Source organism: Lemur catta, chromosome 10 (assembly GCF_020740605.2).
Source record: "Lemur catta isolate mLemCat1 chromosome 10, mLemCat1.pri, whole genome shotgun sequence".
NCBI lineage: Eukaryota > Metazoa > Chordata > Mammalia > Primates > Lemuridae > Lemur > Lemur catta.
Genome location: NC_059137.1, coordinates 64061543 through 64089532, shown reverse-complemented (window position 1 = coordinate 64089532; position 27990 = coordinate 64061543). Strand labels below are relative to the sequence as shown.

Sequence of the window (27990 nt, the reverse complement as noted above, 5' to 3'; positions counted from 1 at the left end):
TCACTAATATGTTCTAAATCTAAAGACTTTGTTCTGTTGAGGACTAACTGAAAAGTTTAGCGACACTCCAGAAGGCAGACAATTCGTTTTTCAGTAAGGTCACTGTGATGTTCTGTGTGTCTGAGCCTCATACCTTTCTGTGCTTTTTCCATGATTAACTAAGTAAAGAAGAGAGAAATGCTTTTGTAGAATGTCCCAAGGAAAGCAAGATGGAAGTGAGGAGTAAGAGTAGCCACAGTTGCTTTCCTCTTCCATCAGTTTTTTGAAGCTTTTTATTTTGAAATAATGTTAGATTTAGAGAAGTATTGCAAAGATAGTATAGAGTTCACATATGCTCTTTACCCAGTTTCCCCTGATGTTAGTCTTACATAACCATAATATAATTATCAAAATCAGGAAACTTAAATTGCTCTGGTACTTCTAATTAAACAGCAGACCTTATTAGCATTCCATCCAGTTTTCTGCTAGTATCATTACCAGATTGTGCACTTTAAAATGGTTAAGACAGTAAATTGTTATGTGTATTTTAATACAATTAAATTTTTTTTTTTAATTTAAAGGTAATAGGTGCATGTGCATATGTTTTGCCTTAGCAATTCTTATTACCTTAAAGACATACTCATACAGGTATACATTGATATAAGTATAAGATTAACTGTTGTATTGTTTATAATAGAAAAGGATATGAATAGGAATGGCTGTGAATGCCATGCCATAGTAAAATTCTGGGTTTTAAAAAAAAGAAACATGATCAAACTTACTTACCCAGGAATTGAACGGGATGGGTGGTCTAGGCTAGTGGGGTTGAGGACAGCGGCAGGGGAAGGAGGAGATAGACATGGAGACCTCCCCTGCGGCCCAGTCTCCCTTAGTACTTTGGAATATGGGGAAATGAGCACTTAAGACAGCTGCTGTGCCCATAATGGTATGCTCCTGTGGTTTTGTAAGTGGATGAATACCTGGTGAGAGTTACTTTATTATGCGTTGGGCAGTGACCAGGATGGGGGAGAGTGGTAATGAGACTAACTGGTCTGCACACACCAGGTGGCATTTAAGGGGAAAGCTGAGTTTGTGCTGTCCAGTGGCCCTGTGTTCTGACCTCCTTCCCATTAGAACACGTGGCGATTAAACAAACTCTGCCACACATTCAATTCTGGTTCTGGGTTTTCATATTCAGCCAATTTTGTCAAACTAATATTAATATGTTTCCCCTCTTTGAAATACTATAGGGGAAGAAAAACCATAAAGTTCTCTCCCAGTATATAGCATTGAATTACATGTATATACATATATACACACAAAATAGAATTTAAATATATATAAAATTTTAAAAAATATGTTTTTAGAAAATAAAAGATGCAATGTAAGTCAGTGCTTTCATATGACAAAGTCCCTGCTCTCAGAAGGTTTGAAAGAGATAAGGCAGGCTACTGAGTGGGTTTAAAAACTAAGAAGCAGCTGGTGAGATATAGTTGTCCACTTTTAGTTTTAAGTGTTTTATGCCAAGGGAAACTTCGGGGCTGGAACTTGAATTCTAATTTTATGAGTTTTCATGGGTCGTTCTTTATAACAGGGTCCTAGACTGCTAATTAGCACAATGATACTCTTTCACCTTCCTTAATTCCTTTGCACGCTGTTGGGTCATTCAGAATGGCACTAAAGTTAAATTTGGCTTATCAAAATCCACTTGAAAACAGATGGTTATGCCTGCTAAACACAGGTTCGATTGGGTACTTCTCCCGTGGGCTTGTTGGTTCTTGTGCAGATTCTTGCTTCCACCTCACTCCATACCTGCACATACCTGCACACACCTGCACACATGCCTCACCCCCGTCCAGGAGGGCCAGCCTGTTCTCTTTGGCCCAGCAATAGAATTCTAGAAAAATTTGTTGCCAGACCTGTAGGGAATCTCTTCTCCCTTTCCTTATTCTCCTAACTTACTGGTACTCTGAGGGAATATCATGGTCGGGTGGCGAGGGTTTTAGGCAAAGAAAAAAACACTGAAATGAGTGTGGTGTTAAAATTAGGCTGATCTCTTGGAAGCACCTTAGCAACCCTCTTTCATGTTCTTGATATCTTTACCTGGTTGTCTCTATTGTAACATTTGTTTTTCCTTGTGAAAAATCTGTGTGTGTATAATTTACCTAATACCATAGAATCTTTGAAGGAAAGGGTATAACACTTTCAAAATTATAACAATAATGACTTCATTTGATGTGTATCACATTCTACATGACAGTAGACCAGTTCTCCTTCATCAATATTTGTGTATTAGCTAAAAGGAATAATTTTTTAAAATTTCAGTGTTATATATAGAAAAAGGTCATTGTTTTAGAGCATGTGAGATGAAGATGGTTAACTTTAGTGTATTTGCATATGGAACCTGTGAAGGCAGTTGAAGTTACAAGGAAGGGCTATCTCTGCAAGCCTCTACTTCTCGAATAGTGCAGTCATCACCCAGGCTGATTTGGTCAGTCTGTCTTTCATCAAGCCAAAGGGATAAACAGAATTGAAAAATTGTTCACAAAGGTTGTCAGTTACTAGGTGTGGTTGATGAACCACACCTGAGAAGCTATCAAGATGAAGCCAACTCATAAAGTTACTTAAGAGCCTCCACCCCAGTGATGGTCTAGATTGTATCCAAGGGAGGTGAATTAAGCCAGTGCTAAGACTTTGAGTGGGATAAGGCCATGGTGATACGCATAATAGACACATTCATACACATTGCTTCAATACAGCACTTTCTTGGATGGAAGCTTGGGAAATAACACATGGGCATGTACTCACGCTTCTGGTTAGTTTCGAGGTCACTGCTGGCCTCCTACGCTCCAGCCTTGCCCAGCTACCCATTGGGACCGAAGGTCTTTAAGATCATCAAAAATCCTCATGTTCTAAGAACCCAAAGGGAAGAAAACTTGACCCCTAACCTTTCAGAAAGTTTTAATTGGTTAAAAAAAGGAAAGAAAGAAAAACTATCCACAAATAGCAGTGGGCTTTGACTAGTATAATTTACTATGTTATTAAACTGATAATCCTGGTAGTGTTATGATGCCACTATAGTATTTTAATTTAGAAAGCATTTGATAAGTTTATTCCTTCTAAGTGAAATGGATTTGTTTGTAAATTCTTTGGGCATTCCTTAAACTTGATTGCTAGCTACCTCAAGTCCATTTTAAATAGATTCAGTAGCCATTAGTCCCGCTAACATATTTTGCTTTTTAATCCATTGGTACTTCTTTTTGTTTCCTTTAGTGGACTTCTATAACATTTAGCAAAGCTTATAAATTCCAATAAGGTTAACTCTAAATAAAGGAGAGGTATCTTAGTTTGGCCAGTATCTTAGTTTAGAACTATGCCAAAATTAATTTTTCTCAGGCGATGGGTTAGCAAGTATTTTATATTTATTAAAGAACATTAACAAAATATTTTCAAATTACCTATTAAGATAAATTTTACCATTCTCATAGACAATTTTTTATCTTATCTATTTCATTTACATTTTATTTATGTGGTTTAATTTTTATTTGGAATGCTGCTTTTACTTAAGGTGTTAGAGTGTTTCACTCATTTACAAAGCCTTTGCAATTCTAATGATAAATAATATTTAATCAGATTAATGTGATCTATAAACCATCTTTCTAATGTTAAAAATGTAGATTGTGTTTAATTCATTGCTACTTTAGATAATCATTGCCGTGAAATCTTCAGGTCATAATAATTTATTTCCTTGGGATAAATTCACAAGAATAGGTTAAAGGTATGAATATGCTTTGATTTGGTTAAACACTTTATATTTACCAAAAACTCTTAGAATAGATAGAATATAAATTAGAATAGTATTGAAATATGTAAGATAAAAAAGAAATTTCTCTCTGGACTTAAGTCCTACCTTCCAAAGTAAACCCTAATGAAGCCTTAAGCAGATGTTGAATAGAATGAGAAAAGATTTCTGAAGAGTGGAGTGATACGGAGGTAATGATGGTATACTTACTATGTAGTTGAAAAAGTAAAATGAAATAAAGTACTGGTTTAGCCATGTGATTTAAAAATGGCATCCAAGCAGTTCCCTCTTTGAACAAGATGTAGAGGTGTCCAGTGTTGGTTTAATACAGCAGCTGGTTTGACAAAGTGCAGCTCCTGTGTCAGGTAATGTTAAGAGATGTCCATGCCCCCTTGACTCTGATCAAGAGATGACTGGAACCAGCAGGCCCCAGCTTTCCTGGGTTTAAGGGTCATTGAAGAATCCTTGCAGATAAGAGAGGAATTGTATATTTTAGGCTCTGAAGGGATAGCTAGCTTTGAAAAGCTGGGAGGGTAAGTTGAGACAGCTTTTGGCTTGTACATCTTGACCTGAGTACCTTTGATGTTTGATTTTATCTTGTAGACCCATAGGCAGAAATCAAGTTTGTGGTCTTTCCCATTTTTTCTGGGAATCATGGCTGAGCACAGGGAAAGAGGACGATATGCAAGACTGCTGTTTATAAACAGTTAACTTCTTCCATGAGCCCATAGAAGAAGAATGCAATGGTATTCTCCCATTTGGTGGTTTTATTGGGTTGTTTTGAATTCTTTGTCTCTGACCGAAGGCGTCTTCTGTGTCCTTTATGTGCTCACTCTCGCTTCATTCCCCTGGCCTGATTCTAATTAGGTTAACTTATCACCGTCTGCCAGCCCTGTCTCCATCCCCACATCTGAAGGGAAGGTTGGCCTGACCTGCCTGGTGGTTTTTGGCCTTTAGTGATGTCACTGTCAGTCCCTGGAGTTCTATTTGCTAATACTGGGCCCAGTCTACAGCTTTCTACTAAAAACAACAGGCAAACTAAGAAATCTTTTAGTAAGTCACAGATAGTTGTCACTGAACCGAGAGTCCAGCCCACTTGGCCAAGTTCCTCACTGACTCTGTGCCTTAGTTTCCTACTTATGAAGCCTGGGTGGTTAGACTTACCTCCAGCATTATGTGTAGGACACAGATGGGAAGGTGTGGAGGTCTCAAGTGATGACTGAAATTGGAATACAAACCATGAGACCCACGTCCCCTATCTGTCATGCTTTTCAGGCGTGTCTTAGTGCCTACTCCCTGCATAGGAGCTGGATTCCAAACAAGGAAGCCATGGAGGAAGTTATGTTTCGCTTTGCTTTTTAATAAAATAGTTTATTGCATGAGATAGGAGTATGTATAAAATTCAGAACATTGGATGTTAATTATCAACTTTCAGAAGATATTGTTCGGTTTCCCAGGCATTTTTGATAGTTTATCTTCCCAGAAATATTTCAGTTATCTTCTTCACCTCGACCATCTAATTCTTGTGTGCGCATGCCTGTACATATGAAAAAACATTTAAAAATCTGCTTTCATTTGCATAATGAATGCACATATTACCCATAGTATTTCCCACGCCAACCCACTCACACTTCCTACACTGTACTTTGCTAATAGGAAACTACCAGTTGTTTTGTGCTTTTGGCAGTTCTGGAGAAAATACACAGAGCCGAGTGTTGTGGCTCTTGGGTGTAGGACTGAGAATGTGATTTTTGCAATGTGTATTTTTTTAATAGCCAATGACTGGAGATAAGCAAGGGAATTTCAACACAATGCCTGAGATGTCCCAGTGATGAACTCTCACTGGGCGTCATTATCTAAACTTGACTGAATGCAGTTCAACAGCATGTGGGCCCCACTTCTTGGAGAAGGATGACGGTGCTGAAGTGGTGATAAGGCATCCCACATCAGCCTGAGTTTTTGAGGGAGAGTCCTCAGGGTTTCAGTGTTGTTATCTTCATGCCTTTTTCTATAACAGTTCATGTTCTGCCTTTGAATAAGACTTTATATTTAAAAAACTTTTATTCAAAAGAATTTGGAATATATGGGTCAACTAGGTCCAGGAATGGGACAAAGCGTGGAAACAAAGAGACAGCGTGGATTTTGGGATGAGAAGTAAAGAAGCAGTCCCTTCATTTGAGGAAGCTGCAGGAATTTAAAACAGACGTCCTAGGAGGCCAAACTGGAATGTGAAAAAGACAGCCATTATAACTGAGTTAATGGTCACACTAGTTTGAACCCTGGTTTAGACAAGCAGCAGCTCTGCTAATGCAGACTTTTAACAAGTAGAAAGAGATCCTAAGAGTCACATAAGACAGGAATCACCATTGCCTGTGCTATTTGGGAGCCATATGCTTGTGGTTATTAATATATGATGAGGCTCCCAGCAGGAGCATCTTACATGCAGCAGATAACACTAATGTATTTTGCTTATATATGCTCAACCTTGTTTCAGACAAAAATTTATGGTGGCTTAAGAGAGCATACAAAAAAAAATTAGTGAGTGTAGATACTGAGACAGAGGGAAAACAGCAAGAAGAGGAAATGGGGAGTGAAGATAGAGATAGCATGTATGTGTAAGATCTTCTTAATACGCTGGAAATAGGCCACTCATTTGGCTCCATGCTCCCTAGCAGCCAAGACAAAGAAGGAATTGTGACCAGATACAGAGTTCACAGGGTCTCTAAGGTTTGATAAGCTGGCAGCTCCGGAGTGGGCATGCCGTCTGCAGCACACTGATAATAAGTACAGCTATAGCAGTCACTGCTGGAGACGGAGCAGAGCTTCTGTCCTTTACAGGAAAATAGAATTTGATTATATGCCCCTATTATACTCATTTTTGAGGTTTTCCTAATTCCTATTGGGGAATCCACAGAGTGCAAACTTCCTATTAGTTTTTCTTCTTCTTAATCTAAAATAAATGATAGTGCAAATAACATTAAAAACAGGATATTTATACATCCTTTTGAAATATAAGCTCATGAGCTTTTAAATTTTTGTGACCTGTTGTAAAAAGGACTATTCACTAGATGGCAGCATCGACAACCTTTAGGAAGTTAAACATGATCTCAGTTCTCAGGTACTGAAAATGTATGAAAGTAGGAAAACCATTTGATTGAGCATACAGCATCTCATTGCTGCAGCCTACGTGAAAGAGTATTTTTCCATTTTCTCCTCCCGCCCTCCTTATTTGAGGCCAGGGGGAAGAGCTACAAGCACTGGAAGGCCATTTTTCACAAGCAAATCTGCCAGCAGTGTGCTCAGCTCTTGGTCATGACAGTGGCTGCAGGATTTCAGGCCACTTTTCCTTGCTGCTTTCTCTTTGAACCTGCAGACCAGGGCAGGAGTTACTGATAATAGTTCACAAAACAGCCATGGGGATAATAGTGTATTGATAAGGTCCAAAACTTTAGTCAGTGTCTGCTTAGTTATTGTTTCTATTCGTGAAAGCGACATGACTTCTCTCAGGAAATGAGGCGATTTTCTCTATTCATGTAAAATCTTTTAGCCATTTCCATCTTTGAGGAGAGATTACATACTTTTCCAGTTTTTTTAAATGAAAAAATTGGATTTATTTTAAAATCATAATGATATAAACTTAATGGTATTTGGTTGAGTTTTGGAATTTTTATAGTGTATCTTGGGTAGCACTTGAAAAGTCTTAGAAAAACTGATCTTTGTCCTATTGCTAGTGACAGTTTCTTAATGGTGCCGCTGGAGTGTTGAGTAGGAGAGTTCCTCCTTGTGTGTGACTGTCCCGTGTGTTGCAGGGTTCCGCGACTCCGGCCCTTGCCTGCTAAATGCCAGAAGTGCGCCTCAGACGTGACTCCCCAGTAACACTCCCAGACGTTTCCATGTGCCTCCTGGGGTGGGGGGAGGGCGTTGCACTGCCCAGTATTGAGAACTGCTGGACTAGAGGTTTTGGTGTGAGGTGTAGGGCTTGTGGAATTTAGTGGGTATAATCTTTTAAAAAAATGTATATTAATCTACTTTATATGAAAAAAATCACAACCAAGGCCCATCACCTTAACCTTCTATTCATTTGTATTTATTTGTATATTCTGATTGTGATTAATTCTACATAAACACAGTTTTTACATAGTACAAAATTGTACATATAAAATCTTATGGCATACTTTTTATACAACCTTATGTACTTTTCCTTGTATCCATTTCTGTTTAGCCTACACTTCATGTCGGGGTTGTCCATGCTCCTCCACCCTGCTTACCCCTCCCCTTTTAAAATAATTTTCTTTGAAAGTTGTAATTGTTTCTTCTCATGTGAATTTTTGTATCATTTTCTTGATCTATATAGTATCTTTTATTACCATTTTAATTGAAACTGTTAATGGACCACCTGAGAATGCGTTGTATTCTTTGCTCTTTTAGTCCATCTGGTGTCAAACACTCTTCTTTTTTGCCAGACTTCCCTGTTTTTATCCTCCTATAAAAGTTCACTGGGTGGAGGAAGCCTTACTTGTGATGGTTTCCATATCCACATTTCTAAATTGCGCTAGTGGAGAATAAGAGGAATAATCTTTCCTTTCTCTTTTTCTTTTCTCATTAACTAGACTAAAAAAGCTACTTTAGCTTAAGGGCTGGAATGTAGGATTCCCGTTTGTTCTTATGCTACCTAGCACAGGGCCAGTCCCACAGTATATCCTCCAGGTAAAGACCTGATTAATTGGCGTGTTCTCAACTTACTTTCCCTGGTTAGTCTTTGTGTTAGTGCAGTTAACACCAGCCTATGATACAGGTTAGGTTACCGTAAAGTATGTCCAAGACATTAGGAACAAACTGTTCCTAAATATTCCCTTTGACATCTTAAGACAGAAGATAGTGATAGAGGAGATCGCAAGTGATACTTGACCTACCTAAAGACCCATGAGGAATGAAAGAGAGAACAGGGAAAACAACTGCTGGATCCAGGTGGGAGAATGCTGGCCTATTTCTGGTCCTTGGTGTGCCATGATCCAAAGGCAATGCTAGCTGATAGTATATGTTCGGCACCTGGGTTGATGCCATTTGCCTGCCCAGACAAGCCTGTTCAGGCACAAAAGCCTAAGGAAAATTTCCCATATTAAGGATCAGCAGAGATTCTTCTGCAACTGTCAGCCCAGTGTCACCTTCCCACCCAGCTTCAGCTGGGACCACACCCCACTGAAGCTCAATACAGAAATGTTTAATACTAAAGGGTGTTGGTCAACAAGACAGAATTTTCAGGGTTAGGTAAACTTGGGAACTTGTTTGGGTTATTGTACTTTTAACTTTCATCCAATCCCTAGAACGTACCTATTGTAAGATACATCTGCAAGGACTAGAGTGAAGTCATTTTGGCAGCCAGTTCAATGAATCCTCAGGATTTATACAATATTCTATCAACTCACGTCTGGAGCAGCTTGGATTATAGATGGCAGGTCTTGTGCTGATTGTTAGACTAGGCACGTTAGGCACTGCTTAAATTACTATCAAACTGCATAACCCAGATCCTTAGTTTATAAAACCTCTTTTATTTTTTTTGGTCATGTCTCACTGCTGTCATTTAACCTAAAAGCTGCTTGTCTTCACACCCTGTAAAGAAATATTTAGTTTATATTCACTTAATACGTACCAGATTTGACCACTGGGATTCTGAATACTTTCTATCATCCATCCAGCCAAGCTTTATTAAGTGCCCTATGTAAGACACTCAATATCAATCAAGATAGTAATTATTCCACATGACCCAAAATCTCAGTGGCTTTCAACAACAAACCCTGATTTCTCACTCACGCTACAAGTCCATTGTGGGTCAGCTGCAGCTCTGCTCAGTGTTGACCTCAGTCTGTTGATGGAGCAGCCTCTATTTATTTACATCATAGCTACTCTTCACGTAGCAGAGGAGGAAAAGAGCAAGGTGACATTCAGTGTAGTTCTTTCAGCTTCCTCCTGGGAGTGATGCATGGCCTTTCTGCTAATATTTCACTGGCCAAAGCAAGTCACATGGCCACTTATGAGTTCGATAGGGGTAGGGATATGTAATCCCCTTTGGGAAGGAGCAGGACATTTTGATGAATAGTAATGTAATCTATCACATGTCTAAAATGTAATCCCTGCCCTGGAAGATTAATAGTCTTAAGAATAATTTTTATTTTTTATAATATAGTACCATAAGTGAATGGTGGGTCAGTTAGGTTGATTTTTTTTTTTCCACTCTTTGCAAGGAATCTATTATGTCTAATAAAGTATATCAAAGACCTTATTAACATTTGAACTGTCTTTAGATTTATTTCACTGTGTCCAATTTACTTAACAATGGCTTAATTTCTTTAACAATTTGTCTTCTACAACTGTCACTGGCTTTGTTGTTAAATGTTTATTTTTCAAAACCAGACATATCTTTTGTCTTTAAAACATAAATGGAATCAGGAGAAGGATCAGGGAGAAGGAATGAGGGGTGGCAAATGTCTAATATCCTAGGTTTTATTTCCTCATTAATTTTCTCAAAAAATGTTAGCCTTTGTTCATGTGGATTTATCTGCTTAGTCTGAGAAGTAGTTACTCTTGCTCTCTGGCCAAAGAGGTTCGGGACCCCGCAGCTTTACCCCGTCTTGTCTGATCCTGAAGGCAGCCTGGCAGGCAGAGCCCAGTGTCACCTTTATAGCTGCTTGATGGTGATAAGGTGCCAGCTTCTCTTCTTTCAGCTGGCTGTGGGGGGAGGCATACCAAACTGGGCTGGCAGGAAAAATTACTTCCTGGGCTGAAGTTTTCCCACCATCCACTTAGGCAGATAGGCTGACACTCTGCACCTATCTTCCTTGGCAGAAACTCAGATCAGCAGGCCGGTTCCTGACGCATACATGTACGCACTTCGAATGGCTTGTTCTGCTTTCCTCTTTGCTGCTCGGATTTCTCACGGGACTAGGCTCCGTTAAGATTATCTATTTTGTAAAAAAGAAAATGTCTATTTATAGAGTGGAATATTTTAGGGAAAGAGGGTGTGGGCAGAGAGGAGGACGAAATAAATCCTGGATGTTAGTCAACAATATTTATGGAACTGCTCTCCGGATGCCAAGCTTATTGTGGGCAGTTATCAAAGAAGTAAGTTTGGCCCACCTGCCTCCTGCGGTAATCCCCCTCCACACCAGGCGTCATCCTGAAGATCATTTCTAATGCTAACCATGGGATTCACCTTCTTCTGGGTAAAGCACGGTATTCCCAAGAACAAAATACACAGGTTAGACCCTATGTAATGTAAAACTGTGGCATTCATTGAGAAAAAAGTAGTGTTCTCAGTTCCAGATCACATTTTAAAATTCAAGAAGCAGATATTGTCTCCTTGTGAAAATGTTTATCAGGACATAATTCCTTTTTTTTTTTTTTTTTTTTGAGACAGAGTCTTGCTTTGTTGCCCGGGCTAGAGTGAGTGTCGTGGCATCAGCCTAGCTCACAGCAACCTCAAACTCCTGGGCTTAAGCGATCCTACTGCCTCAGCCTCCCGAGTAGCTGGGACTACAGGCATGCGCCACCATGCCTGGCTAATTTTTTCTATATATATTTTTAGTTCTATATATATTTTAGTTTTCTATATATATTATATAGTTCTATATATATTTTTAGTTTAATTTCTTTCTATTTTTAGTAGAGACGGGGGTCTCGCTCTTGCTAAGGCTGGTCTCGAACTCCTGACCTCGAGCAATCCACCCGCCTCGGCCTCCCAGAGTGCGAGGATTACAGGCGTGAGCCACTGCGCCCGGCCTGACATAATTCCTTTTAAACAAAAATTGTATCCTTTTATATTCACTCCTAGGCATCTGATTCACCGCTTTACACACACAGTAGGCATCCATGAAATTATTTTTTTAAATGATGTTAGAGTTTGCTCAGTTTTTTAAACTCTAGCCACAACATTCAAATCAGTCATGTGAGAAGCGATGCTTCAATTCAGTAAGAAAGCTCATGCACTCTGGGTGGAGAGGCAGTGTTTTTTCCTCCCATTCCTAATGTCTGATATCTGCCCTGAGGCCAAATTGTCTCCACCACATCATCCCAGGTACAATCTACTGCTCCGAGTAGTTTGAGCAAACTCACCTGCCACCTTAAAACACAGAATAAACTTGTTAAAGAAGAGCAGTAGAGAACTACTGGCCAAACTTTGCTTATTCAGGTACCTGGTGACTTAAGAAAATGTTGTTTTTAAATGTGGACTTAACATTTTCTGAACTTAAATTCAGTATCTGTTGGTGAAAACCCACAGCACCCTTAGGAGGAAAAATAGCCATAACTAAGTGTAAGTCTCTCTTTTTAAATGCTGACCCAGGTCAGGTGAAAGCTTCCTAGGAGGGCAGAATCTTCAGTTCTTGCTTCAGAGTTAATTATTGTCTCAAAGGAATAGGAGAGATTTACGGTGCTTTTGAATTTTGGAGAGGATGCTTATATCCATGTCTGAAGAATAGTTTGTATAAATGTTACTTTTCAAGCCATACGGTACTTATAATAGAAGCATCCCACTGTTCAGTTTATCCAGTTGGATGGAAGAGGGACTGAGGGAGAACATAGTAGTATTAAATCAAGGCTGAAGTCTTCTCGTTCAGACAAATACTATCCATATTGTCCCTTTCCATATATCATCAGATTTGGTTGGCCCAGTTGCTTTATCTTTTGAAAGCATGTATTTACCCAAAGAATAGCTGACATTAGTTCAAAATAACTAAATCTGTCATTTTTTTAAGAATCAAATGAACTACTATATAATCTTAATAGCTTTCCAGCATTCAGCTAGGGATAAAGATATGGGATGATCCACAAGTAATTTTACCTTTGATTTGTGGGTGGATACAGACAACAGAACAGTTTCTCAAATCAGCCTTCCTGTAATTTTCACGGGTTTCATCTATAATATATTCCCACAATAAAATGTTGAAACTTATTAAAATATTGACTATTTGCTATAATTGTAAAATACTTTAAGCAAACTTCTCTTTGGATGGGATTATTTTTCCAAGTATTTTTAAATTCTTTTGTTGTATTTTCAGTTGTCTAGTTCAGGTCTAGGCAGGCCACAAAACTTCACTCAGGCACACTGGTGTCTTCCGAAATGCTCTTACTCTTTCTTGTTCAGTGCCATTAACCACATCCCATTCCATTCCTGGCCTGTCTTGGAATGGGACATTAACTCCTAAACAACCCATCATCTAAGTAAAACCTGCTTTCATGGGCCAAGATGAACAAGTAATCCTTTGCAAAAAAAAATAATAATAATAACTTTTAAAAATTAAATATTAGGATAGAATAGAATTTAGCAGTATAAGGTTTGATGGAGTAAAATATAATAGTACCTCTTTTTTCAATGACTACAGCCCTCTTAGCAGTTTTACTTTAGACCATTTTTTGGGTACCAGTTTTGCTAATTGATTTGATCAAATTCCAGATTGGAAATTAGTCATCATTTGATTAATCAGTGTTAAGCCTCTTCAATAAAATTCTCTAATTTATAATATCCCATCTCGTCTAAATCCTCATTTAAGGACTAAACTGCCAAAATGCTTTCAGAATGACCAATACTGAAAATCTAAGCTATTTAATCCAATATCTCCTCTGTTTTCAGACTTCTTACCTGAAGTCCACCTGACCCTTTGGGAAGCCTAATATATTAAGCTAAAAATTTTATTTTGGGGCCTCATCTGATAAAGGCATCAGATAACATGTTAGCAGACTGAATGGTTACTAATTATACCCAAAGATAAATTAATAATTTAGAGCTACTTATATTAGCTCTGCCAAAATTATATCACTAAACTTGGGCCTTATGAAGCATTACTGACTATAGTAAAACAATTGTGAGCAAAGCCTTCATGTGCACTTGAGTCAGGTTACAGTTCCAAGTAATACTGACTTGGCCAGTGTGGAAATTCTCAAGTCATCATTACCGAAAAAGTCTATGTCCACACAGATTTCTGACCATGTGGCCCATGACTAGGGGAGAAGAACACACACAACTTAAAAGGCCTTAGACCTCAATCATTTTTTACTGGTGTATCTATTTTATTCTTAAATCTGCAAAGAACAGAGATTCTAGGCAATTAGAGATTAAAAAAAAAAATCTGAAACTCCATCATAATCCATTCCTTTCTTTCCCATAACTAATAGACATTCCTCCAGCCAGCAGTGATTTCCTCTTTCCTTTCCTCTCAGCAAGAGCATGTGCTGCCCTCCCATCTCCTAAGCAGAACCTAGCACAAATGTGGCTCAAATTCCAGTTTCCAGCCCTGCTTACTCACTCCCTTACTCTTAAACCCCCATGTGACTCATCCTGGCTTCTTGCTGTTGGCCTTCACACGTGAACTTTGCCCTTGCCAGTGTAAGAGGTGCAGTGTAGACACAGGAGATGAAGAAATCCAAATGCTCCGCCAGGAGGCCTTTGTCCTGGGAATCTCTGGTGTTGCTAAAGCCTCTTGGAAAGGAAGGAAGTTTGTATAAAGTTTGTTTTTCATATAAAAATTTCCAGCTCTTCTTTAAGCTTATAGGTTGAGGGTCTTTTTTACAATACAGTCTGCTTTTAGAGCTTTTGTTGCTCTGTTGTGTCATGAGAATTTATAGGGGATAAGAAGTAGTCTACTTTGGGCCAGTAAGAGAATACCTGAAACCTACATAACTTTATTTGGAACTGATGACTTGTGTTTTTAGTCTTTATGAAAGGCTTCCCTTGGAACACAAAAAAGCTAATAATCTGTGTGTCTCATCACTTTATGCTCTCCTCAGGCTCTGTGTTGGGACTCTGGGTGTGGCAAAAGATGGTTACCAGGATAAATGAGGCATGGTCCCTGCCCTGGGAAGAAGCTTAAAATCCACTGGGAGAAAATGGTAAATGCATAAATGATCACTTAAATGGCAAATGGCTCTAGTATATACCTGGAGAGCTTCATAGAAACATCCTGACAGGGACACCAAGAGCACACAATGGGGAGAGCACAGTCTCTTCATTAAATGAATATCCACATGCCAGAGAATCAAATTGCACCCTTATCTTATACCACATGCAAAAATTAACTTGAAATGGATTGAAGACTTAAATGTAAGACCTGAAACCATAAAATTCCTAGAAGTAAACATAGGGAAAAAGCTTTTTGACATTGGCCTTAGCAATGATTTTTTTTTGGATATGACCTCAAAAGCAAAAATAAACAAGTGGGACTACATCAACCTAAAAAGCTTCTGCACAGCAAAGGAAGCAGTGAACAAAATGAAAAAGCAGCCTACAGAATGGGACAAAATGTTTGCAAACCATATATCTGATAAGAGTTTTAAATATCCAAAATATATAAAGAACACATACAACTCAATACCAAAAAACAACCCAATTAAAAAATGGGCAAAGGACCTGAACATTTTTTCCAAAAAAAGGACATACAGATGGTCAACAGGTATATGAAAAGGTGCTGAATATCACTGATCATTAGAGAAATGCAAATCAAAACCACAACGAGATATAACCTTATACCCATTAGGATGGCTGTTAGCAAAAGGGCAAAAGATAAATTTTGACAAGAATATGGAGAAAAGGGAACCTTTTTACACTGTTCGGGAATAAAAATAGCATGGTCATTATGGAAAACAGTATGAAGTTTCCTCAAAAATAAAACTACCATATGATCCAGCAGTCCTACTTCTGAGTGTATATCCAGTGGAAATGAAATCAGTATGTCAGAGAGATACTTGTACTCCCATGTTCATGGAAGCATTATGCACCATAGCCAAGATGTGGAATCAACCTAACTGCCCATCAGCAGATGAATGGATAAAGACAATGTGGCATATATGTATGATGGAATACTATTCAGCCATTAAAAAAAGAAGCACATCCTGCCATTTATGCCAACCTGGATGAACCTGGAGGACATTACGCTGAATGAAATAAGCCAGACACAGAAAGACAAATACCATATGATCTCACTTTATATGTGGAATCTAAAAAAGTTGAACTTACAAAAGCCAAGAGTAGAACCGTGGTCACCAGGGGCTGGGGCATGGGGGAAATGGTGAGGTGTTGGTCAAACGGTACAAACTTTCACAGTTACAAGGTGAATAAATTCTGACAATCTATACAGCATGGTGACTATAGTTAATAAAACCATATTGTTTACTTGAAATTTGCTGAGAGTAAATCTTAAGCATCCTCACCCGCCCCCCCCAATACACAAAGGGTAACTATGTATGGTGATGGATGTGTTGATTAGATTGTGGTAGTCGATATACACTATATATTTGATATATGTATATAAAATCACCACATTGTACACCTTGAATATGTATAAGTTTTATTTGTCTAGTGTACCTCAGTAAAGCTGGGGAAAAAACCTAGAGGCATCATGAAAGTTGCATTAAAAAACAATGAGGTTGAAAACAAACCAATATCTCCTTTAACAATGTAACTAAAAGAGAAAGCTTTCTTACCAAACCAGCAGTGAACTCCTGCCTCTGAGGACAAGGGGCGTAAAGACAGTCTTCAGTTCAAAGCTTAAATCTTGACTGGGATTTACTTATGCCCTTGAGTAAGCTATTTAACTCTTTTGTTCTTTAGTTTATAAATTATGAAATAGCAGTGGAACCTAACAAAATTGTGTTAGTAAGATGCACCAGGGTCTGAAAGTCTTTGGGGCATTCAGCAGTTAGGACTGTTAATGTCTAAGGCAAACCCCACAAACCCACAGAGGTTGTCGTCTTTGGCAGCAAATTCCTGCAGATTAGCTCTAGCGGCCAGATTTCCTTATGAAGGAAAAGACTGCTACTGTCACAAGAAAGATTTGTTTAAGCATTTTTTTAGAACTACGTTTTCCAAAATCCTGATCAAATGGGGGCCCCCAGATAAGAATCCTTAACTATTTAGCTGTGAGCCAAAGATTGAAAATAGGAAATATTTAAGTCTGTAAGAATTTGAGTCCAACAAAAATACTGGCTACCATCCTGACTGAGGTGAAATAAACCGTTTCCAGTTTCCCAGAAAAATTGTTTATTACTGGGCAAATCTTGGACCTCCATGTTTTTGTTTTTCATTTCTCTTTTAATCTACAGGAAACTTGTGGGTTGGGGATTCTGATAGTTATCCATTGTTAAAAGTGCAAGGAATGTCTGGAAAAGGCCAGAACTTGAGACCACTTCTTAAAAACTTGTGTTTTGGGCAAGTTTCTACCTTTCTCTGGTTTGTTAACTGAGACAGCCCCCATAGAAATATTCTGAAATGGTTACTGAAACAAATGTTCAGAATGAAATGAATGGAAGAAGTTATAAGGCCCCTTGGCCAAATATAGACCTTTGCTTTAAAATGATCAGTCTCTGGGTGTGTTGTCTTAGGGGTGATACTGCTACAGTCCCCAACGGCTGGGCTGCAGACCAGGATTGGTCTGTGGCCTATTAGGAACTAGACTGTACAGCAGGAGGTGAGTAGTGGACGAGCCAGCGAATCTTCATCTATATTTGCAGCCGCTCCCCATTGCTCACATCACCACCTAAACTCCACCTCCGGTCAGATCAGCAGTGACATTCGATTTTCTAACCCTGGTGTTACTGCAAACTCAGCCACTTGTCCTCAAGGCCGCATCAGAAGAATAAGAACAAGTGTTTTGAGGAGGAAGGAAAGAGACATTTTATTACTTTGCCAGCAAAGGAGGAAGATGGAGACTCCCGTCTGAAATGCCTTAGTCCTCATAATAAGCAGAAATATAGAACCTTTAAAGGATGGCCTCTCAGCTTCAGGCGATTGCTGTTCAACCACAGTTGATGATTCTGATGGTCCCATCTCCACTGAAGACAATCTCATGACCTTTACCCAAGACCTCCCTTTAGCAAGTCCAAGCTGGGCCATCTCTTGTTGCACAAATATTAATAACAAAAAACTTACCCTGCTCCTCCCAACCACTAGCCTGAGGCAGGGATATAGGCTTTAGTTCTCAAAAAGGGGAGTGCAGGATGTGTTAAAGAGACAGAAAATATTTTTGCTTTTTGTTTTCAGGCTTTTCCCTCTGTTACATATTCCCCACTCCCGATATTTCCCTTCCATATCTGTGGGAGGAGGGGCGACCACTCTGTTACACTACTGTAGACTGTGCATACGAGGGATCTAGTTCTGCTCCTTATGAGAATCTAATGCCTGATGATCTGAGGTGGAGCTGAGGTGGTGATGCTAGCACTGGGGAGCAGCTGCAAATACAGATTATCCTTAGCAGAGAGGTTTCATTGCACAATAAATGCACTTGAATCATCCTGAAACTATCTCCTGCTACCCACCCCCCACCCCCATTAAAAATTTGTCTTCCATGAAAACCAGTCCCTGGAGCTAAAAAGGTTGGGGACACTGGCTTAGATCATCCTGTCCAACTTTTTCTTATATGGACAAGTCCACCCAGAGGCATGTGATGGGTGAGGGCAGAGCCTGGAAGAACCCAAGTCTCCATTCCTTCCAGTTCTTCTCCCTGAACCATGAAGCCCCGTTTGAGGACACAGGGCTACTCAGGTTGCAAATCTTCAGCCCCCGATTTCTCACTCCCAGCCATGAACCTCATCTCCCCTCTCACTTGAACCACTGTGTCTTGGCAAGGACCTCCTTTCCCTGCTATCCCTGTTAATAAGCTTGGGCAGCAGACACCAGGGTGTTCCAGGAGACGTAGACTTTGGTCACTTCTCCTAAGGTGTTCTTTCATGATACTGAAGGTCTTTTTTGCCAGTAATGAACAGTCCTTTCATTTTGAGGTTCTCTGTCTTCTATTCTGTTTGATCCACTCTAAAGTTGCCTCCTGGAGTCTAACTGCAGCCTGCTGTTGTGAAAACATCATGTCTTCCCAGCTTGTATTTTGGTTTTGTTGTAGGTGTGAGTTTTAGGGAGACTAAGGGTGGGTGTGTGAGTACTGTGTACTTGTTTAAACACAAATACATTCTGTCTTGGATTGGTGGCTTTTTTTTTTTTTCCCTCCCTTTCTATTTTCAGCCGTTGTGGTAACCAGCCCTCAGGAATTTGGGGCTGAATAGGGCTGGGGCCAGATGTTGGCAGTATTTAGTTAGTCACTTAATAAGAGTGTATTAAGGGCCTGATTTATGTACAAACCTTTGCTAAGTGAAAATTAGGGGAAAAAAATTGAGAAAACACAGGATCTGCCTAAAGGAGCATTCAGAATATTTAAATTAAGAATAATAAGTATCATTTTATTGGCATAGTGCTTTTATAGTATGTAAAATGCTTTTAAGATATAGTTGCTTTTTTCATTTCCTCAGTAATCCTGGAGAAGGTATTTTCTGCATTTTATCGATGAGGAGTTGAAGCTGGAAGGGTCTCTCCTGGTTCTTTTTTTTTTTTTTTTTTTTTGAGACAGTGTCGCTTTGTTGCCCGGGCTAGAGTGAGTGCTGTGGCGTCAGCCTAGCTCACAGCAACCTCAAACTCCTGGGCTCAGGTGATCCTTCTGCCTCAGCCTCCCTAGTAGCTGGGACTACAGGCATGCACCACCATGCCCGGCTAATTTTTTTGTATGTATTTTAGTTGTTTGGCTAATTTCTTTCTATTTTTTTAGTAGAGACGGGGTCTCGCTCTTGCTCAGGCTGGTCTCGAACTCCTGAGCTCAAACGATCCACCCGCCTCGGCCTCCCAGAGTGCTAGAATTACAGGCGTGACCCACCGCGCCCGGCCTCTCCTGGTTCTTAAAGTCAGAAGACAAGTGGGCAGAGCTGTAGCCCAGGCCTAGCTGTCCCTGACCTGCTCCTGGGTGCAGAGTCCCTAGTGACTCTGCCTGTCTCCCATTGCTTTTGTTTCCTTCAGTCTGTCAGCTGTTGGACCTTGTCTTGCATTTTTAACTTTGGTTTCTATCTTTCCCTCTTCTTGATTTTGATATTCTTAGCTCCAGACCCCAGGCAACTCCCAAGTTGGCCTCACAGTGCGTGAGGGTTCCTGTATTTCTATTCCCAGATGTATATATTTTTATGCATTAATGTATCTGAAATCAGGATGCAGCTGAGAGCTGCCATGGCAGTCCCCTTCTTCCAGAGAGTTTGCCTCTGCTGGTCCTCAGGAGCACTACCCAACTAAGATGGAAGTTTAGATTCCCTGCCTGGGGGCTTTTAGACCAAGTGGTGGTGGGGACTCAGAATGCAAAGCTAGGTGAGTTCTGGCTTTTGGTTCAACTCTTCAGGGGAGATTTCTCCTTCCCTCTGCCCAGTGCCCAGGTTGAAACATGCGCATCTCTTTGCCATCCATTTCTGCCTGGCAGGTTTATTTCTTTGTGGCCTTTTGGTTCCCCAGCTTCAGGTGGGGCTTCCCTGTTCAACTCCCCATCTTGGATGCTTCTGCCTTCTCAGTGGTGCATAAAATAATGTACACCTTGTGGTCGGTGACATCTCAGATTTGATGAAAGATGGTGTTACCTCATGAGAGTGGCTCCTGGCTGCTGATAGGGTTGCCTTGATTGGAACCTTTTGGCATTAGGAACAAGCAGGTTTTCCTTGCTCCTCCTCCCCCCAAGCCAAGGCTCCGCTTGCTCACCTGCTGAGACAAAAGCTAGACTTGACCACCATTCACTCTCCCTTCCCCCAGCCACTGGGGCAGCTGCCTAACTTGGTTTCTTGCTGGTTGCACACATGTGACAGAAATACAATGTTAATAAATATTTCTACATGTAATAGAGAAACAAGCCATAAAAATAGTCATTTGCCATCTGCTCAGATGAGTTGCTAGGAAAAGCGATGACATTTTCTGATTCAGTAACTTAACTATTCTCGTGCCTCCTGTAAGACACATCATATGCAAACAAATTATAAATATCTAAACACATGTCCTGAGAGAAATGTACTAGTCCCTGAAGCAAATACAAATAACAAAGGACACCTGATTCTCCCTTCTCCCAGTGAAGATCCCAAACAGCTCAGTTATAGTGCTTCATGGTTGTGATCCATAGAGCAAACATGTTATAGATCTAGCACCTTGTGTACATATATGCAGAGAATCAGTATAACAAAGTGGAGAGAATTAAACTAATGGACTCCCTGATCAATGACCTGGAGAGAAGAAAGTGTTTTAAACAGCAGGTGATAATAACTTATTTACTGAGTACTTCCTCTGTGTCAGGCACTGTACTAGGCACTTTGCATATATTAGCTCATTTATAAGTGGAACATGAGCATTCACTTTAAGAACAAAGGGGGCCGGGCGCGGTGGCTCACGCCTGTAATCCTAGCTCTGGGAGGCCGAGGCGGGTGGATCGCTCGAGGTCAGGAGTTCGAGACCAGCCTGAGCAAGAGTGAGACCCCGTCTCTACCAAAAATAGAAAGAAATTATCTGGCCAACTAAAAATATATATATACAAAAAAAAAATTAGCCGGGCATGGTGGCTCATGCCTGTAGTCCCAGCTACTCGGGAGGCTGAGGCAGTAGGATCGCTTAAGCCCAGGAGTCTGAGGTTGCTGTGAGCTAGGCTGATGCCACGGCACTCACTCTAGCCTGGGCAACAAAGTGAGACTCTGTCTCAAAACAAAACAAAACAAAAAAAAAAAAAAAAAAAAAAAAAGAACAAAGGGAATGATGGTAAGAATAAAAGTAATAATCAAAAGCATAGACTCATTTCAGGTGGAAGGTGAGAGGCTGCAGAAAGCTTAGTCAAGTTTGGTTGTTGATTGTTTACCAAAAAGGCAAAGTGAGGGTATGACTGGCTGGTAGAAACAAATATCCTTGTATAAGCAGTTCTAGGAGTGATATGCATCTTTTGTTGTTTCTATTCAGTGTTAATGTTTTGCATTGCACCACAAATATTTTCTTACTCCTTTGCCTTTGAGACAAAGGACATGGATTTGCAAATGAGCTGGAAATAGATTAAATATGCAGTACGGTCTATGCCCAGCAAACAGACTTATCTATGCAAGTTTACAGAAAAGAAATGCTGTATGCCATCATTAGCATCCCAGGATTTGTGGGACTTCCCCTGTAGGCAGCCTTAACCAGGAACATTTCATGGTCTTCATGGTATTCCACATCAAAATTTAAGACTTCTTTCCTCTCCTTGAGGACCATCAATTATAACCTTGGGCTCAACCATCTCTCTCTCTCTCTCTCTCTCTCTCTCTCTCTCTCTCACACACACACACACACACACACACACACACACACACACACGCACGCACGCACGCACGCACGCACGCACGCACGCAGGTTCTTTGTGTATACTTCCAGCCCAGACCTCTCTCCTAATTCTTTCTCTATGCCTCCTCACTGGAACAGCCCCTAAGGGCCTCCTTCCTCCATGTTCCTTCTCCTCTAGGCAAGTTGTTTTCCTCACTTCAGTCAGAGCAGTATTTCCTAAAAATCAACCCAGTCCTGTGGCTTCTGAGCTTAGGTATCTTTCAGTGACTCCCATTGCTTTCAAAATCAAAACCAGCTCTCTAGCTTGGCATACAAAATGGTTAGTCACCCATCCCTTGCATATTTAATTTCCCATAACTGCCCTATACACACCCCATCCTGTGGTCTCCTCTTCCCTGTGCATCTGCTCTGCATCGTCTTTGAAGACTGTACTTCCTGCCTTTCAGGGCCAACTTACTCATCTTTAAGACTCATTTCGGAGATGGTGTCCTCTGATAACCCTTCCCCACATCCTAGTTTGGGTTATCTACTGCTGCTCTGTGGTTCTGTAGCTCACACCGCTAGGATAAATATTTAACACACAGCTAAATTTTAGTATGTCATAATAACTTCCCTCCCATCACTCTGTGTTCCATGAGTACAAATACTGTGTCATTAGTCCTTGTCTCCTAGGATTGTAAATAGCCCTTAGTAGTCACGTGATAAAGGTTTGGCTGAAAAGGAAGTGATGTTTGACTAGGTGTAGTCAAACCTTAGACAGTAGCAGTGAACTCCTGTTCATATTCAGAATTCTTATTTTCTTTAATATCCTATATTGGCAGCTAGCTTTTCCAGATTTTCTTGGCCAAAAATATTATTGAAATTCCATGCTCCTAGATTTTGATCTCTGTTATGATATATCCACAGCATGTAATTATTTGTCTGGATAATTGGACTTTACCTTGGGGCCCTAAGAGAAGAGGTTATAGGAATCAATGGTTTAGGAACTGTATTGTTAATCTTACAAGGAAAGTAGAATGGAAAATATTTTAAAAACTGGTTAGAGTAGATAATTGTTGGGACCATGGAGAAGATAATTACTTACTACATGTACTGTAACTGGTGCAGATAGGGGTTTTATGCAAAGTAAAGCAGCTTGTAATTTTTTTTTTTAATAACTTTTATGTGCAGTTTTTACAACTTCTTTCATGTGCAGTTTTAGCAACCTTCAGGGCACAGGGCAAGGCCTTCCTTTTGGATGGGTTTTTTAAAATTAATTGTGTAGCTGCACATTGACTGCTTCTATGTGTGGGGGAAGGAAGAGGAATATGTCCATTCCAGTGAGCTACATTGAGAATTTAACTTCTAATTGATTATCACAGGGAGGCCTCATCAAAGCAGATAATAAGAATGGATGTGTAGCAAAGCAAATACACAGAGGTAACTTGGCTCTTTCCCTCCACATTTTATGAGATTCTGTACATTTTCTGCCCAATCTTGACTTTTTTCACAATCACTTTTGGTGCCCCATAAGATGATTATGGAATTAAAGCTTTTATGAGCTATTGATGAGTAACCCAACCCTTTTTTTCTTGCCATGCAGTTTAAAATCAACAATGCCACTCCTTCTCATAACATTCCTACTTCATAAAGTCTCTTTGCCCATAGCACAAAATCTAGACCTCTGAACCTGCCTATGAGCCCTCAAGAATCCATTCTGACTCATCTTTCCAGTCTTACTGTTTGAATATATTTTAGATGCAAGTAGAACCCCAAGAAAACCTTGAATCAAATTGCCTTTCACAATAGGGAAAGTTTATCTCTTTCATAATGTAAGTTCAGAGATAAAGTTTTGAGGTTAATTTGCTCAGTGATATCATCAGAGGCCCAGGTTCTTACTGTCACTTCACCCTGCCATCTACTATGTGCTGGTATACCCTCAGACTGGCTCTGCATGGTGGCAGAATGGCTGCAACAGTACCAAGCATCACATCCAGGCAGGGCATCATGTATCTCTTTTAGGAATGAGGAAACTTCCGCACCCTAGAGAATGGCTCTTTACATCTTCTTGGCCAGAATTGAGTCACATGTTCTTTCTTAAACCAATCACTGGGAAGGGAACGAGGTTACTATGGTAACCAGCTGGGTGGAACAGAGGTAGAGAGTCAACCATCTCCCAAGCCATTTCTCATAGTGACCTTACAAAACTTTGTGCCTGCCCACCAGCAAACATCCACTCCTCGCCTCCAGATCCTAGGCACCCCCCAAGACCTCGGCCAAGTTTCCCTGGCTCCCTGGAACTTTCTTGCCCACTCTCTGCCTATTGTGCTCATTTTGGCACCTGTGAGAAGGTCACATCTCTCCAGCTGGATTCTGAGGTCCTTCAGGGTGTGTCTGTGCTTCTCTGTATTCCCTAGTGTACTTTTCAGAGAACCACAAACCCTGACTTTATTTGTGCAAACCTTTTCCCCAAAATATTATTAAGACTAACATAACCCACAGAAGGAAGTGTTCTATGTCCTGGTCATAATAAGCCCCTTTGAGACTAGAGCTAATCCTTAAAATAGAGCAATAGTGATTCCTTTCCATTATTAGAATAGTAAGAACTCCATATTAGCAGAGTAATAAACAGTAAATATGGCATTCAAAATTTATTAATATTCTCTCTTCATTTAAGTTTTCTTAGTTTCACTATTTTTTTAATGTTCTTGAACAAATGGTTATACATCAGGATTATTAGGGAGCTTTTAAAAGATATGCTTCTCCAAGCATCAATTAAAGATTCGGTTTCAGTTGGTCTAGAATAAGAGCCAGTGTGTTTTCATAAAAGTTCCCACGGATTCTAATGGGCAGCCAGACTGAGAACTGTGCTCTTGGATCTCCATATGCAGAATCTTCCTGCTGAGATTATCAGAATAATTTCACACTTTTCAGCGTTCATATCTAAACTATTGGCCTATTTGACTGTTTCTAATCGTTAGCACCTCCAGTCATTCAAGGTATGTGCTGATTTCTTGGGTGCTTGAAGCCTAAATATCCTCCTTCCCTATTTTCTTTTCTATACCTGGGTTGTAAGTACTCACATATCCTCATTTCTTTTCTGCTCCACAGCACACAGGACAATATTAAGGATATCATGGAGGCTCAGTCAGTTCCCATCAACACAGTAGTTATTGCCCAGATCTCAAAGGTCACTCGACAACTTCACGCTTGCTGGACGTTCTATCCTGTACACCCTTCAACAACCTTCCTTTAGGCCCGAAAGCCAAGCTCTCCCTCAGAGCATTTTACCAAGCCACTTAGGACTTCACCAGCCCTTCTCTAGTCCCTTGTTCAAACCTTTGCACCTTTCAGGAATATTTTATCTAGTGCTGTATTTCATCTAGTTATGTGCCCCTTCCCCTTTTTGAGGATTTCTACTTTATTCCACTCTTCCAACAACTCCTTAATTTCAGCTATATCAGCAAAACTTCTCCTAGCTAATTGGAAGAGTTTTGTTCTTCTCAACCCCATTCTTTCTCAAGGTTGTTATTCCCAGGTCTTTTATTTCCTTCATACACTACCAAATATTCTCATTATCTATATACAATAATGATGTGAAAGCTTTTGTTTGAGCATTTGTTGAATGTTCCTCCCCCCCCCCCCCCCCGCACCCCGTCCTTTCATCATCTATTAATATGACAATACTTTCTTTGTTTAGAAGCTGGAGGGTAGGGTGGTACTTATGTAGCCTATTCTATATGCTTGGACATTCATTTGATTGTGACTAATGATGACTGATGTCTGATGTCGTAATGTTTCTTACAGCAGAGGTTCTTAAATCTTAGCATGTATCAGAATCACTAGGGATACTTATTCAGACGTAGACTGCTGGGCCTTCGCCCCAAGGATTTCAGATTTACCAAGTCTGGGGTGCGGCTTGAGAATTTGTATTTCAATTGAGTACCCTGATGATGATAATGTTTTATCTGGTAACCACACTTTGAGAGCCACTGTCCTGTGGGACCAAGAAACAAGGGATGAATGTATGTTTTTTCAGGTAAAATACGTAATGTTAAGATATTTAGAATTTTTTTAGATAAATGGTTTTCAGATACTTTTTCCAATAGTGGGTACTCAGAGTATTTTATGTGAGACCCTCAATATATAATAGATTTTAAAAGGAATTCTTAAATTGGGACAGGTGGGAAATTACCTTAAGCATAAGGAGAGTTGATATGTTTCATAAGTCCTGAAAGCAAGTCTTGGGGTTGGTTAATTCAGAGGCTAAATGATATCAGAGACCTCAATTCTTACTGTCTTTCCACTGTGCCATCTACCATGTACTATGTATCCTCAGACTGGCTCTGCCTGGTGACAGAATGGCTGCAAAAGTGCCAAGCATCACACCCAGATCACATACAGATATATTTTGTTCAATATCCTAGCTCATGTGGTATCATTACTATGATACTACATGGGAGGAAACTGAAATTGAAGATCCAGAAGTTCTTATCAAAGATAATCATTAAGATACGTTAGCAAAACTGTCATTGAGCCATGTTTCAGTCCATTTTCTGTTGCTTATAACAATACCTGAAACTGGGTAACTTATAAAGAAAAGAAATTTATGTCTTATAGTTACAGAGGGTGAGAAGTCCAGAGTCAAGGGGCTACATCTGGTAAGAGCCTTCTTGCTGGTGGGTACTCTGCAGAGTCCCAAGGTGGTGCCAGGAGTCTCATGGTGAAGGGGCTGAGTGTGCTCACGTGCCAGCTCTCTCTTTCTCTTCTAATAAAGCCACCATTTCCCCTCCCATGATAGCCCATTAATCCATTAACCCAGTAGTCCATGAGTGGATTAATTCATTCATGAGCCCTCATGATAACAGTCACCTCTTGAAGGCCCCACTTCTCAATACTGCTGCACTGGGGCTTAAGTTTCAACACAAGTTTAATACGGGACCTTCAGACCATAGCAATGGGTGAGTTGATTTAGCTACCTGCTCTTTATGATTAATGGTAGATGAAATGTGGCTCATTCAAGAAGTATACTGTTGTGGTTCTTTTTCTACTTAGTCTATCATTACTTGAGGCTTTTCATCAACTTCTTTTTTTTTTTTTTTTTTTTTGAGACAGAGTCTCGCTCTGTTGCCTCTGGGTTAGAGTGCCGTGGCGTCAGCTTAGCTCACAGCAACCTCAAACTCATGGGTTCAAGCAATCCTCCCGCCTCAGCCTCCCGAGTAGCTGGGACTACAGGCATGCGCCACCATGCCCGGCTAATTTTTTCTATATATATTTTTAGTTGTCCAGATAATTTCTTTCTATTTTTAGTAGAGACGGTCTCACTCTTGTTCAGGCTGGTCTCGAACTCCTGAGCTCAAACGATCCACCCACCTCGGCCTCCCAGAGTGCTAGGATTACAGGCATGAACCACTGCGCCCAGCCTCATCAACTTCTTAAATGTCTTAATATTGAGGGTACATCATAGAATTCTCCAGTTTCAAGTAGGTTATTGGCAGACCAGTAACATGAAAAAATATGTCAATCTCCTATCACTGTCTGAAATTCTCTGGTCTGTCCAACATGACAACACGAAAGTGCAGATGAACCTGTCATCTGTGTCAGAGACTAGTTACAAACAAGACTCAGCCGGATGGAAATAGAGAGTTCGCTTACTTGGGCTCTGCTCCTGTTGCGTTTCCACCATGGTGCCAGTAAAACCCACTGGGCTGAAGTCTCGGTTGAACCATGTTAGCCACTTCTGCTTTCTTCTCTTCCTGTACATTTCCTGAGGTTTTTCTCTCATGGTCAGTGTCTGGCCTTTCAAGAAGGTAACTGTCACCTGCCCCCCTCTGCTGTGTCAGGGCTATTCTATTTTTGTTCAGGATAAGCATATAAACAGAGTCTCAGATAAATCTCTATTTCCTGGCTATTGGGGCTCAAATTGCATCATTAGCCCCAGCTCTGTAAAGTGTCCTAGCACGCCTTGTCAACTATAGGCAGAATATTTGGCAAAGAACACATTTACCGCCAGGTTCTGGGCAAACTGAGTTGTCCATTCTTTTGAGATAGATTGACTTTGTTGTCTTTCATAAACTTGTTAAATTTAACATCTGCCATT

At 40.2% G+C, this 27990-nt stretch overlaps 1 protein-coding gene and 1 long non-coding RNA gene across 2 annotated transcripts in view; one reads left to right on the top strand and one right to left on the bottom strand.

The window, feature by feature from the left end:
- KANK1 (KN motif and ankyrin repeat domains 1) overlaps positions 1–27990 on the top strand; it is a 119756-nt gene that overhangs the window by 9066 nt on the left and 82700 nt on the right. The gene's annotated exons all lie outside the window — the stretch shown is intronic.
- LOC123645780 lies at positions 5176–9682 on the bottom strand. The gene is made up of 3 exons (XR_006737698.1): positions 9593–9682; positions 9432–9496; positions 5176–5318 (listed from the first exon to the last, which is right to left on the bottom strand). It is a non-coding gene; the product is annotated as an uncharacterized LOC123645780 (long non-coding RNA).